The sequence below is a fragment of the Lycorma delicatula genome, chromosome 8, assembly GCF_047948215.1.
Source record: "Lycorma delicatula isolate Av1 chromosome 8, ASM4794821v1, whole genome shotgun sequence".
In the NCBI taxonomy this organism is placed as follows: domain Eukaryota; kingdom Metazoa; phylum Arthropoda; class Insecta; order Hemiptera; family Fulgoridae; genus Lycorma; species Lycorma delicatula.
This window is the reverse complement of record NC_134462.1, coordinates 90,900,008-90,915,015: the sequence shown is the minus strand read 5'-3', so window position 1 is coordinate 90,915,015 and position 15,008 is coordinate 90,900,008. Positions and strand designations below refer to the sequence as shown.

Here is a 15,008-nt window from a genome sequence, read left to right as displayed (position 1 = left end):
TATGTTTTATTCAAAGGTAAGTGTTCATAATTTACTCTAACAAAATTATAATAGTATACATCACCGAAGAAAAAAAATTACTTTTGAAGAGTTATAATCAAAATAAAAATTTGTTTCACCTGCACATTTGTTTAAAGAAACTCTGTTACAAGTTATGGAAAGTTAAACATACAAACAACTCCATTTTTCTCTCCTAGTAATATTCTTTCAATCCTCTATATCTTCATTCAGAGATATTAAAAAATATTTATTTTTATTTAAGAACAGAATTTTATCTACCCTTTAAATATCTTTTAAAGGATATCCATCAATTGGTTTCAATATTACAACAGTTGTGAAAAAAGAATGCTGTTTGCTCATGTAACAATACGAATTTTTGTTTGCATTGAAGAAAACATTTTATCAATGTTTAAAAAGCTGACCAATTATTCACGGCTATGCTGGTCAAGTATGAAATACCTTGCACAACTTTTATTACATTTAATTATTATATGTATATGTAATATTTATAAATATATTAAAATAAAAGTTTTTATATTATTATTATTATACGATGTTATATTATATAATAATAATAATAATGATAATAAAATTACATAAAATATTAACCTATATAAAAAAATTCTTATATAGGTAATCAAGCTGCTTAATTAACCTTTTTTCTAAATCTAACACGCCCTTAAATAAAGGTAATTTTTTTTAAAAACTTAGATATTTCTTGATAGCTCTATATATGAAATAGAATCATTAAAAACATTTTTTCAAAAATACTTAAACCGAAGGGAGATAAAGGAAACGAACAAAAACATACATTGCAATTTTAAGAGATGGAGGTTGATTTTTGAAAATTATTTTGGATTATTTATATATTATACATTGTAGGTAAGAAATTTGCTTTAATAAAATTTCCTTTAAAATGTCTCTAAAGAACATCGAAATTGAATTTTTCGCGATATCCCCCAACCCCTTAACGAATTTTGAAAAAACTAATATGATCAGTGCCCATGAGAATATTTGATCCAAATTTGAAGAAAAGCTGTTCGGTCAATCCTGATATTATCGCCAAAAACGGTAGATTTCATAAGAAAGCCACCTATTGCAATGGACCATGATTCGACTTCCGAAAAATTTCGACATATCTTCGCGTTTCACATCCCCTAGACCCCAAAACCAACCCAGTTATTTTTACACGGATTTGAATACTAGATCGTGGATGCCGGTATTCTGTGGTGGTTGGGTTTCAATTAACCGCACATCTCAGCAATGGTCGAACTGAGATTGTACAAGACTACACTTCATTTACACTCATACATATCCTCATTCATCCTCTGAAGTATTATCTGAACGGTAATTACCGGAGGCTAAACAGGAAAAAGAAAGACCCCAAAACCACCGACAGTTCAAAAGTTTATATATACATTTCACTTTCTTGTTGAGTCGTTATATTTTATGTATCAATTTGAAACTGGCGCAAAATTACGGCAGTTATCGTGTCTACAAGAAAGTGAAATGTATATATAAACTTTTGAACTGACGGTGGTTTTGGGGTCTTTCTTTTTCCTGTTTAGCCTCTGGTAATTACCGTTCAGATAATACTTTGCGCCAGTTTCAAATTGATACATAAAATATAACGACTCAAAATCTTGATCGAGTTCGTTAATGGGCAAAATCACACCATGTGGGTAGAAATGGGGTGGCTTTTTCGAAAAAAAAACACAAAATATCACTATAACTTTCTTATTAAGTAAAACACCGAATTCGTTTAAAGTTCCTACTATTTCTTTGGATATGGGCCTAAAACGTATATAAGTAAAGTTTTTTTATATCACCAACTATTGGCCCAGCGGGTGGAAAAAATGGGGTTTCGAAGACAAAAAAATGCATAACTCCCTTAATAGGCATAATATCGAATCGATTTTAAGTGTTCGTTACCTCTAAGCATTACCAAAAACTTTTTTCTGAAACAATTTTTGATATGACAACCCGTACGGCAGGGGATGACCAAAATGTTGCTGGAATTATAAGAAGATGGGGCTTGTCGTATGCTAAACATGTGAAACTTTTTTTCACATGCAACCATGTGAAATTTAGCATTTCACTTAGCACCGGTGAAACCTACCTCTGTCTTGCGGCGTGCCGAAAGGGATTTTTTTGGTCTAGGTACCTGGCTGGATCCTAAATCTTAAAGATTTGCAAAAGCCCGATTCTCCATTTTTGACACGATCCCCTTACTTTCCTCTACTATAGCTATTCTAGCTATTCTACTACAGCTATTTTCTGATTTAAATTAATAATAATATGCTCGTAATGGAAAAAATATTGTAAAAAAAATATATTAATTTAAATTAAAATTAAAGGGAATCTCAATAGTAAACGAGTTCAGTCGATTCATAGTAAAAACATATCTAACTTTATTACGGAAGTACAAATCTCCTGAAAATATATAAAAAATTCCTAAAACACATCTCTCTTTTTTTTTAGATTTCCTACCGTTACTAGGAGCCGAAATACATGTTTGTTTTTTCAGATTTATTACTTAAACGACAAACAAAATAACTGTTTTTAATTATAGGAAAAAGATTTTTAAAAGTCTCTTATCGAAGCCGTTTAATACTAAAATAGCATTAATGTAAAAACAATCCAGAAATTTATTACTTTTTATGCGTAAATTTACTTCACTTTCACATAGCTTCGTAGGCGGGCTCCCATTTCATTACATGTAAGTCTTCAGAATAAATTATCTTCCTTTGCTTTTCCCCTCATTTCTTCTAAGTAGTCGTTTACTATATTTACATCCTCTGATAGTGGAGAAGATGTAACTCGGTCAACCATTTCATAATTCATTAAACAGATGTAATCAGTACTCTACTCTTTTCCATTTGCCGTATAATCTTTATCGATAGAAAAAAAGATATGTTTTTTTTAACTAGATAATTATAAGGTTATCGATGATTCATCTGTGGCCGCTATGTAGTAGATAAAGGCTCGATCTTACGCTTTTGTTTGTTCACATCTGTTTTCTTTACCGATTTTGGGATGTCATCTCTGGTTGGTCGTTTATTAAATTTCTCGTTAATAATACGCCCTCCCATACTGGCTAAAACTTGTGCTAATTCTGAAATCACACATTCGATTTGAAAGATATTGCAGGAGTCGTAGCAATCTTTGCGTAAGAACACCTACAATTTTCTTCGTCTGGAGTAACTGTGACGATTGTAAATCGTTTACGGTTTCAAAAATAGTCCAATTGCCACCTTTTTAACCTTCTTTATCGATCTTTCAGTAGTTTCCGCTTTTTTCTGTTCCGGAACCACCGTAAGGTATTACTTCAGAGGATGAAGGAGGATATGTATGAATATAAATGAAGAGTAGTCTTGTTCAATCTTAGGTCGACCATACCTGAGATGTGTGGTTAATTGAAACCCTTCAACCAAAGAACACCGATATTCACGATATAGTATTCAAATCCGTATAAAAGTAACTAACTAACTTTACTGGGATTTGAACCTTAAAACTCTCGACTTCGAAATCAGCTGATTTGCGATGACGAGTTCACCAGTAGACCAAACCGATGGGTTATATCAGCTATACTGATGACAGGATATCTTTTTAAACGGAATCAAAAATTTCAAAATATTAGTGAAAGTTTTCTTTGTTACGAATGATAACGTGCCAGTGATGAAGAACAGAGCACGTGTCAAAGTTATCGATAATTATTTCTTTTTTTCCTTAAAAATTGTTTCTATGGAAATTACATATTTTGTTTTTTCTTCAGAATTTATTAGATTAATTCTTCATTAAATACTGATTAACATACACAGTAAAAAACTGTATTAATATTATTATTTGAGAGCCACTTGGTATAAAATAAAAATAATATTGAATTCGCCGGTTATTTGATATACTTTAAGAATAATTTCTTTTTATCCATAGAGATTAAAGAAAAGGTTCCAGAAAGGTAAACTACTTTTTTTTGGACTTAATCTTTACTGCCAACAGTTTTTTCGATAATAGTTTTATTCTTAATATATTAATATGACAAGTAGACCTCGCTCATTTGAAATGAATTAAATGATATTGATTAAAATTATGTACAAAAAAACGGGATTGTCGATCTTAATTGATAATTGAAGATTTAGATCGTGTAAAAAACAATCTTACTGTCTTCCAATATCGTGTAACCAATGGTTCCAGGATCTCATTAATAAGTAGGTACTTCCTCAATATTACCGTGTTATTTTTTTTTTTTAATATAATTTTTAAATTACAATAAATCTGATATGCACTAAGAGCACACATCAGCCAGCTATACAGTAAAAATTAACAGTCGACACTCTTCCAAACAAATTTGCAAGGCATAGTTTTTAATATTCGTTACATTTACGAACTTATAGTAAAATAAGATTCTTATAGTAAAATTAACTGCATCTTAATACACAAATAGATGAAATGTCAAAAGATCGAGTTGAGTAAGGAACTCGCTCAATGTCAATAAATTATAAATCAAATTTATTGAATTATTAGTTACTCGTTAGTTACGGTAATTTTCTACATCGTTTACTAGTACTTATCTAACTATTGATTTCTAAAAAAAATTATCATTATTTCCAGGACGGTATAGATGCTGACCTCCGTGGCGCGAGTGGTGGTAGCGTCTCGGCGTTTCATCCGGAGGTCCCGGGTTCGAATCCCGGTTAGGCATGGCATTTTCACACGCTACAAAAATTGTCATTCATATCATTATAATAAATAGTTATAAAAACCTATTCTTTAATAACCCAAATTACTTGTAAAATAGTTTTTAGTCCGATTACAGTTAAATTTAGACCTATTAGTTATAAATGATTTTAATTTAATGTATAAGTTGAAAAAAAAAATTGTAAAATTATGTAAATATACGAAAGTGCAATTAAACTAAAAGTAGTATTATCCGTTCAGTCGTATCCGGAGTCTCGGCGATTCTACGGACAACTTTTCTCCATTTGTTCCTGTCAACGACTGCTTCTTTCAGTTGTCTCGTGGTCATGCCTGTGTCAGTTGTGATGGTATAAACCAACGGATCCTTTGGAGGCAGGTCTCCTTTTGCCGCTGACCGTACCAAGCAGCATTGATTTTTCTGATAAATTTGACCGCATGACATGTCCGAATTACGGGAACCTGAACCGAAATATTCTGCCTTCAAGGAACATGGCTGGTTTGACCCGCTTTCCGGATTCGGTTCGTGGTTAACATTGCCTTCCGGTCCAACCGATTTCTGGGAATGGCACCCACCATTTCGAGTAATCATGGATCCAAGAGAAATGAAATCATTAATGCACTCGATGTTTTCATTATTAATCGTGACTTTGATGTTTTTGCCGGTAGTTAAAAATGCCTGTATTGTATATTAAGATTACGAAAGCTTTTAAGAGATTATTTTTACGTACTAAAATATTATGTTAATCGTAATTTATAGTCTTATTTGATTTTATCTGGTTCCTTTTCAGTGTCTGTTACAATTAAAAATTTTCACGTTTCTCTATTTTTTTAATCTGCGGGTGACGCAAATGAGTTTGTTATGGTTTTTTGATAAATCTCTACTGGGATCCTACTTACGCTAAATCAATATTATAATTTATTTATCTCGTGTTTTGGCAGGTTTATGGCATATTATTTTTTCAATTACTAAAAAGTAGTTTTTCCGCCGTTTTTACCAAATTGATATTTATATACTTCATTCATTTTAGAATAATGATTACAAGATTTAATTTTTGACGAACATTTTGGAGTGAACACGACGGCCGATCGCGGAATTTCGGGTATTTTTGTAATCCTCTAACGACGCGTAATAGGAATCCGAAATCAAAGTCAAAATCCGAGACAAAAAGTGTTATCCGACACGCATACATATTGAATTCAATAATCAATTCTTCGTTCGTTGAATATTAATTTTATATGTTTATAATTAATTTTAATATATAAGATGACAGTCGTAAACATAATTTAATTAACTATAACAGTAATACACAGTTATACATATTAAAAAATAATTATCTAATTATATTGTAGATAGCGTAGAGTAATGTTATATTGAAGACAATCGATCTAATTTATGACTACCCAAGTAAAACAAGATTTCAAGATTTTACTAATTTTCATATTTGTGTGCACAAGCGCCTTGGTAAAACATCTTAACGGTCACCGAATTCCACTGAAACTTAAATTCTGTGTATGAGATTACGACGAGGCCGTAAAATGTGTTATTGATTTTGGAATCTATAAATGACTACACGTTAACACAACAGTGAGCTTCTGCTGGATCCTCAGCCATATAGGAATTTCAGGCAATGAGCGTGCAGACATTGCGGCAAAAGAAGCTTGTTTTCAGCCTCCTTTTACCAGTTGCGTTGCTTCTAACGATCTTGTCTGTTTGATGCCTCCATGAACAATAAACTTCGACCAATTAAGAACACTTTCTTTTTCCTGTTTAACCTTCGGGAATTACTGTTCAGGAACTTCAGAGGATGAATGAGAATGATATATATGAATGTAAGTGAAGTGTAGTCTTATACAGTCTCGACCATTCCTGAGATGTGTGGTTAAATTAAACCCAACCACCAAAGAACACCGTTATCCACGAAATCCGTATAAAAGTAACTGCCTTTACTAGGAACGCTGGAACTCTCGACTTCGAATTCAGTTGATTTGCGATCACGCTTTCATCACCACTAGATCAACCCGGTGGGTTCAATTAAGAACACTGTTTCACCGTGAAGCTCCTCGTGCAGAAGTAAACGTCGAGATGAGGTTATTATTTTCCGTTTGCGTAGAGGACACACTAGGTTCACTCATGGATATCTGATGTGTGGATTGTATCTGTTTTACATAAATCACAAATTAAAACTAGGGGCTAATTATTCTTGCGAATTATTCTTGGAGTTAATGAAAGGAAGTTATCTTATGTTTTACGATTCCTTAGTACCGTCCCTTTATATTCAAATATTTGAGGTGATTGTAGTGTTTCAGCTATTTATGCCATTTGCCGTAAAGCAGATGGTAATTTTATTATCTTTAGCATAAGTTAGAGTTTTTATTTTAAGATGGGTTTTAAAAATATTTTTTTCTTAATTTTTAATTGTGAATTTTTAGTTTTAAAAAAAAAAAAACAAATACATCGTGTCCGGACGACGATAATATGAAAGTCCGTTTCGCCCTGAAAAACGAAAAAAAAAATATACATGTAATACATAAATTTGTATGTATGTATAACAAATAAACACCCTAAATACATTACACTCCTTTTTGGGAGTGTACTTTTTAGTATCGAAAACGCATGGAACGAATAGTAGTAAGGAAGACTTTTAACCTAAACGATCCTAAAATCCGCCAACTTTGATTTCTACGCTTATACCATGAAATCTGCTGAACAGACGAATAACCTGCTAAGATTTATTGAAATTCTGCATAAATGGGATCTGCTAAGATTTATTGAAATTCTGCATAAATAGGATCGGCCAATTTCGCCGACTGTATTCCCTTATAGCTTAACAATCAAGTTACAGGGTGTTTTTAATGACACTTGTCAAAATCATTAATTATAGGCTACTAAATTTTGATCTAAATATTTAAAAGAGATCATTTGTAATGCTCGAAGTTCATACTATTAATATCTTTCTGATACTGATGGCAATCCCGCCGAACAAACGGCTAATTCTGTGGTCAGAAATAAAAATTTTTTTTTTAATAAACATAAATTTTGTGTTATTTTTGTTAGTTAATTTTTTTATAACCTAATTTTAATAAATTATTCATTTTACAATGGTACATTATGTTTGAGAGTAGTCATAACAAAGGATGTAGAATGAAACCGTTTATTGATAAGGCGTGTTACTATGTAGTGTATTTTTTCCTCAGTTAATTAGATTTTAATAAAAACTGTACTAGGATATTTATGAATAGATTACGTAATCTTAACTGGTAACATGTTCTGTAATGTACAAAAATTGAAGTTTTTATTATGATTTAGGAGATATTATGGAGATATTTATTATGATGAGATAAGACTAAAACAACTATTTTACTGTTTCACTTTTTTTATTGTATTTGTTAGTAAATCACATAAAAATAGTCGAGCATTTAACAGAACGTTCGGGATAAGCTTTATTATCAAAATAGTAGTTTTTTTGGGAAGGGTATTTAATGTTAAAAATAATCTGATGTGAATACCACATGACTTCCTTGTACGCCCATACACATCTTTTTTTTAAATGAAAAGTACACAAAATTTTATTTCATTAATAACTCAGAGGTTAATAATTATTAATAAATCAAATACATTTAAATTAAAAAGAAGATGAAGTCCGATTCGAATCGATGTGCCTTTTCCTTGTAAGATCCAAAACTTATGACATATCGTTGAAAAGCTGTCAATAAGGGCTTATTACTGCACTTAAGAAAAAAATCCAAAATCCAAATTTTTGGATTTTGGGCTTCTTTATACATTTTTGGTCGAGTCGATTGCAATCAAAAGGAGAGGTGCACAACTAGATGTTACAACAGTCCTAAATCCAAAATTTCAACATCCTACTGCTAATCGTTTTTGAGTTATGCGAGATACATACGTACGTACATACGAGGCTCGAATGATATATTTTGCACACTACACGGAGACAAAAGGTACTATCGAGTTGGGTGTGGCAGCACATGATAGCTAAGATCCCCCTCTAAAGACAAGTAATAAAGCGCTGAAATCCGTTTACCGGTTTGTTTTTAATAGCAGTTAAAATGTGATCGAATACGGCCAATATATCAACACGGTTGGCACATCGGTTCGAATCGGACTTCATCTCCTTTTATTTGAACTTTTTTTTAATTTAAATATATTGATTTATTAATAATTATTAAGCTCTCATAGTAAAAAAAAATACGATAAATAATTCAAAAATAATAAAAAGAAAAAATGAAAAAATATCAGAAGTTATTAATGAAATATAATTTTATGTACGTTTTATTCTTTTTAAATGTGCATATGTAATTTAATAGGCGTACAAGTCATCTGGTGTCCACATCAGATTTTTTTAATAGGAAATTAAAATTTTGAAGGGATTTTGATTTCATTTTTTTCGTACAGTTGAATTGTCCGTAGAATTCCTTGTAGATAAAGTCATACTTACTCCTAAATAATCTTTTTTGTAAAAAAAAGAATGATCATTAATTTTGAAAATTCGGAGACAAATTTCTATTAGTTTCGCTAAGTTAACGACCTCTTTCTTTCTGTTTAGACCCCGGAACCACCGTAAGGTATTACTTCAGAGGAAGAATGTAAATAAAGTGTAGTTTTGTACAATCTCAGGTCCACCATTCCTGAGATCTGTGGTTAAAGACGCTTATAAAATTAAGCAATCATTAGAAAATTAAATTTTTAACCGGTTTTCTCCTCACTCCGTATCTTTTTTGTATAAAGGTTGATCCATATTTTATTTAAATTTAACTTCTATAAAATACATTTAAACCTAGGATCGTAAATAAACTTTTTCATTCTCTTTTTCACAAAAAAAATATGCATAAAATCCCTTGTACAAAACTACACTTTATTTACATTCTTCCTCTGAAGTAATACCTTACGGTGGTTCCGGGGTCTAAACAGAAAGAAAGAGGTCGTTAACTTAGCGAAACTAATAGAAATTTGTCTCCGAATTTTCAAAATTAATGATCATTCTTTATGACTTTATCTACAAGGAATTCTACGGACAATTCAACTGTACGAAAAAAATGAAATCAAAACACATTCTGTGATGCTTAAATTCATTCCATCATTTTCCTAATAAATGAAGTTTCTTTTATATTTCAACGTAAGATATTTTTTTCTACGTACAACTCTCTGTCTAAATGTATTTATGTTGAGCCAATGTTTTTTGCAAAACATTTATATATTAGAGCACAGAGAAAGAGATGTGATAAAATGTATCGCAGCTTGTTTTTAAATAGTATTCTTAATATGTTTCGTATCTTACTGGATTCATCCTATAGAATTCGTCGAAACCCCCTATTTTAAAGATCACAGTCAAATTGTCACAACTGCCAGAGGGGACGCTAGCGATGCTCCTCGAAATTAATCGACCTGAATAGAAAAAAATAAGTGGGAAGGAGAAAACCAGTTAAAAATTTCATTTCCTAATGACAGATTAATTTTACAGGTGTAGTTGACTTAGCGAAACTGTTTATTATGTAAACTAGAATCAAAGCAAATGAGATTTGAACATTTTTCTTGGGTGGGTTTAAATTTGTTTTATATTCTGATTTTTACGAGAGTAGATCGTACTTTCTAACCAATCCTTCCCTTTTTTTTACCTTTTGATCCTTTTTTCCCCCATTTTTGATACGGGTAGGATCCTTGTAAGTCCGTGTTGGGACCTGTGAAGCCGTTAGGTTTGAGCCGGTGAGCGGGAGGCCCTCTGGTAGCATAAAAGCATAAAACCAGAGGTAATCCCTTCTACAACATAACTTTATTGTATTTTTCTTTAATTGTAATCACGTGTACAAATTGATACATATTTAGTACGTGTAATAAAATTACTGTTAATAAAATTAACAGTAATTTTATTAATATTAATTAATCAATAAAATATTATAATTTATATAAATTTATTATTAGTTCTGAGACGACAATACAGTAGGAACAATTTAGGTCAGTTACTTGATGTAACACAGAATTCTTCTTTTCGAATAGTAATGTGTAACTTTCATATTGAAAACATCACCTAACGTCATGTAACAACGAATAATACAGGACGAAAGTGTGCGAGGTATGACATATCATTCAATCCTGTCTGATTTACTTTTGTAGCTTTTCTTTACGCGTGGAACTAGAATTATAGAAGTTTTAATGGCACCGATCATCCTATATTATCAACTATATTTCATCTTATTCTATTGTTATGATCTGAAATAGTTTATTTAAAGTGATAGTCGAAAACTATAAAGAATAAGCACATAATTTAATTAAGTATCGCGGTAATATAAATTAATGTTCTACCCGTTAAAAATTAATTTTATAAAGAGTCCTTCCATAATTTAATTAAGTATAACGGTGATATAAATTAAAGTTATACATATTAAAAAATAATTGTCTAATTGCAATGTAGGTAGCCTACAGTAAGGTTGTGTTGAAGACAATCGAATTAATTTAAAACTGCTATAAAACAAGATTTCAAGGTTTTACTACTTTTCATATTTGTGTACGCAAGCCCCTTGGTAAAACATCTTGTCGTTAAGAAAAACATTAAAATGAAACTAAAAGATAAATTAAAAATAAATATCACTAAAAAAAAGTATTAGATTACGACGAGGCTATAAAACGTGTTCATATTGATTTTGGAATCTATACATTTAATAAATGTATGTAGTCAGAAAACGATGAAAGCAAATAATTAAGTCAACTGGTCAACTACAATTAAGTAATAATTTAGTTAACTTAAACCATTTGTTTGGCTTTCTTTCTAATGAGTTAAAACACTTAACAGTTAAATAGTAAAATCGCCCCCAACTGTGCCTGAGTAAGAAATCGGCTCAGCTATTAGACAAGGTGTCAGCTTGGCGCCACAAATGAAGCAGGGCGGCGGCTGACGTAGATTCCAGGTTACCCTGAACAGAAGGGGCAAAGAATAGAAAAAAGAGAAGATAAAAGAGGGGTTGATCTACCTATGCAGGTCTGTTTCATTAGTTAATAATGAAAAATTTATTTAAATTTTCGTGCAAACTCATTGAAAAAAAACATGCCTATATATTACGGTATTCATATATAATTTAGACAGAAAAGAGCATAGTTTTGCAAAACTCTCAATAAATATACATTAGAAACAATTTAAAAAGGAAAAAAATTATTAAAAGTAAGATATATATTTTTTATTCATTAACGTTATTCAAAAAAATTGCAAATTGTTTTCCATAATTTATTAACAGACTTTTAAAAAGGTTACCCATTTTCATTTTCAATTTTTTTTTCCATCAAACAGAACGATCTGGATGTTTCATTTTATTTTTTAGAAGTTCTTTTGAGATCTGTTGTACGTTTTTTCACAGATAACTTGAGGAATGAATATTATTTAATTTTGTTCTTCTGAGGCTAATATTTGCTAATCGTTGTTTCGTAATATTTGTATAAAATTTCAAGAAGAAAAAGAACTAGCCAATAATTCTTTACTTAATATACACATCTACTGCAACGTAAGCTTTCTATATCTGTTCAGTATTTTTTTTCTTTTTTATTAAAAATGAAATAAGACGGTTAATATGATATGCATAATAAAAAACGGCATATAATAGATGTTCCTATTAATAAATGTACCGATTGAAGATTATAAGGCATTTTAATAACCATTCATTATCAAAATGATACAATGAAAGAAAGGCGAACGTAAAAAGTTATTAGACGAGAAAACATATAATAAAATGCTATATTATACTTCTATTATTATTAATTTGACATACAAGTAACGTTAATACTGTTTAGTAAAATATTACTTTAAAATATTTGAAATATGTTTTTTCATATTTATAAAATGAAAAATATTTAACATTTTTATAAAATGTTTTAAATATTTGATCTGTTTTTTTTTTTTAGTTTACATTAAGTATTTAAAGAAAAATGATTGACCTCCTCAATTTTATTTTTAAACACTTAAAACAAAAATTATAACACAAAGTCGTAATAATGTTTGTAATTTTTAAAACTAACTACCAAGTGAAATAATATTTAAAAAAATAATAATTCAAAACAACCTGAACCAAAGGTTATTTCCTACAATTAATCAAGGTTAATGAAATTAAGCAAACAACAAAACAACTGTAATAAAAGAACTGCAATATTTACAAACAAATCTGTTATCAAACCCCAATAATGTTTTTAATAACATTGTTTTTTTCCATAGGCTTCCTAATATCAGATTGTTCAAGTAAAAAATAATTCTTCGAGATTATTTTGGTCGACCTAACTTTATTTTGGTCGATCAGCAAATGTGAAAGTTAGGTCGACCAAAATAATCTCGAAGAATTATTTTTTACTTGAACAATCTGATATTAGGAAGCCTATGGAAAAAAAACAATGTTATTAAAAACATTTTTGGGTTTTGATAACAGATTTGTTTGTAAAATTTGCTGATAGATATTTCGATGTAATTTCTGTAATATTCTATGTTGTAAAGACAGTATGTATTCGACATTCTGCTCGATCTTTAATATGAAATTTTGAAGAATATTCAACTCCACTATATTTCTCAATTCCATGAGAAGTGTATTACGATAATGGAATAACCAAAATTCAATTATTTTGTAAAATTATCTACTTTAAAAATATATTAACTTTTTTTTTTAATGTTAGATTACCTCTATTTAATAATAACACAGTAGTTTTTAAAGTTTAAACATTATTTAATTTAAATAAGTGAAAGGAAAATGCTTTTCAATGCATCCATCATCGTTATTTCTAACCTGATGGTTACATTATTAACTGTAATTAATGATGACGAATACGTCGAAAAGGATTTACCTAATTAGTTTTTTCGGCAGATTCTTATTATAATAAATAATAATTATATATAATAAAAGTATATTCTTTTAAACTTACTGCTTTTGTGTTTCATTCAAATTAAATAATTTTTGCTTCATCAGAATTTTACCATCTCAATGATAATTTTTTTTATTAACAATGATAGAAATATAAGTCACGTAAAAACTTGAATAAACATTACAAAAATTCATTCGCCTCGGGGCTGTTTCAATTACAAAATAATGTTAATCTAAATAAATGCTGTTCTTAACGAGTAAGTAATATGCGTTGTTTTTGTTTTTTCTAAACCAGTTTTGTTATATTTTGAAATAGCCCCGAGGATTCGAAAATAATTACATAATTAGTTCATAATTAAATGGTACTTAATAAAATCATTCACTGTATTATTGAATTTCGTAATTGTCAACTTCGTATTGCAGAAGGCGATTTTTTTTTAATAAAATGTACGTTAGTATAAATTGTCTAAAATAAATATAAACAAATTTTAGTACCAAAATATCAAAAATGTTTTTTAAATTTTTTATGAACTATTTTTTTTAATCAAACAAAAAATTATCAATTTTTGTACAAGACAAAAATTTTAAACCGGCACAGGTACAGAAAATTTTGATAATTTTTACCATTACAAGAATGTTTTCAAACACTATTAATTATAAAGCATTGTATATTTAATAAAAAAAAATTTTAATACCCTCAAAACTGATTTTTTAATTCTTATTTTTGCTGCAAATTAAATTTTTTTTTGTAGTGTACAAAATTCTGCATACGAAAATTATTGGCGGTATAATGCTAACACAAATTTCGACATGCTACAACCAATTAAAGATTGTAGATTGTAGCATCCACGTGGCTGGCCTACAATGTCTTTTGCAAGGAACATTTAAAGTTACTATTTAAAGTTCTTCCATTCTGTTCAGTAGTACTGTCAATAATTAAATTTAACCAATCGCCGGTAACAATAAGTAGATCACATGAACAGCCATGAGAGATGAATCGGTGCCACATGTAACCTTTTTCATGTTTTTTGATTAACGACGTACGCAAGACAATTTTTAATAATTAATGCACAATACTATCTCTTTAGTGCTTTTATCTTCTTATGAGCGCATATTAGCCTCCCTTTTGGTCTATTATTAAATAATCATATTCGTCAGTTTGATATTTTACTAAACGGCTCGATCAGTAGAGATGGTCCCTATAGGTTGAAAAAAAATAATTTCCTGCGACTTTGGCTGCGTTGATATCTTGCGGGAAGAGATATATAATAGAGTGAATGTCAGAAGATTGTAAAAATGCTAGAACTGAAGATAAGGAAATTATCTAAACCGCCCACTATTTTAAACTCTAATCGTAACTGTACTCTACCCCAACAATACGTCATCTCCCACTAGCCACTCACTTTCTTTCCTATCGCATTTGTCGACAGTCATCTACGACAAATGCGATCGACAAAGCGAGATTT

The 15,008-nt window shown here is 30.0% G+C and overlaps 1 protein-coding gene across 2 annotated transcripts in view; it reads right to left on the bottom strand.

The window, feature by feature from the left end:
* The window catches only part of LOC142328763 (peptide transporter family 1), a 111,524-nt gene that overhangs the window by 83,469 nt on the left and 13,047 nt on the right, over positions 1-15,008 (bottom strand). The window lies entirely within an intron of this gene.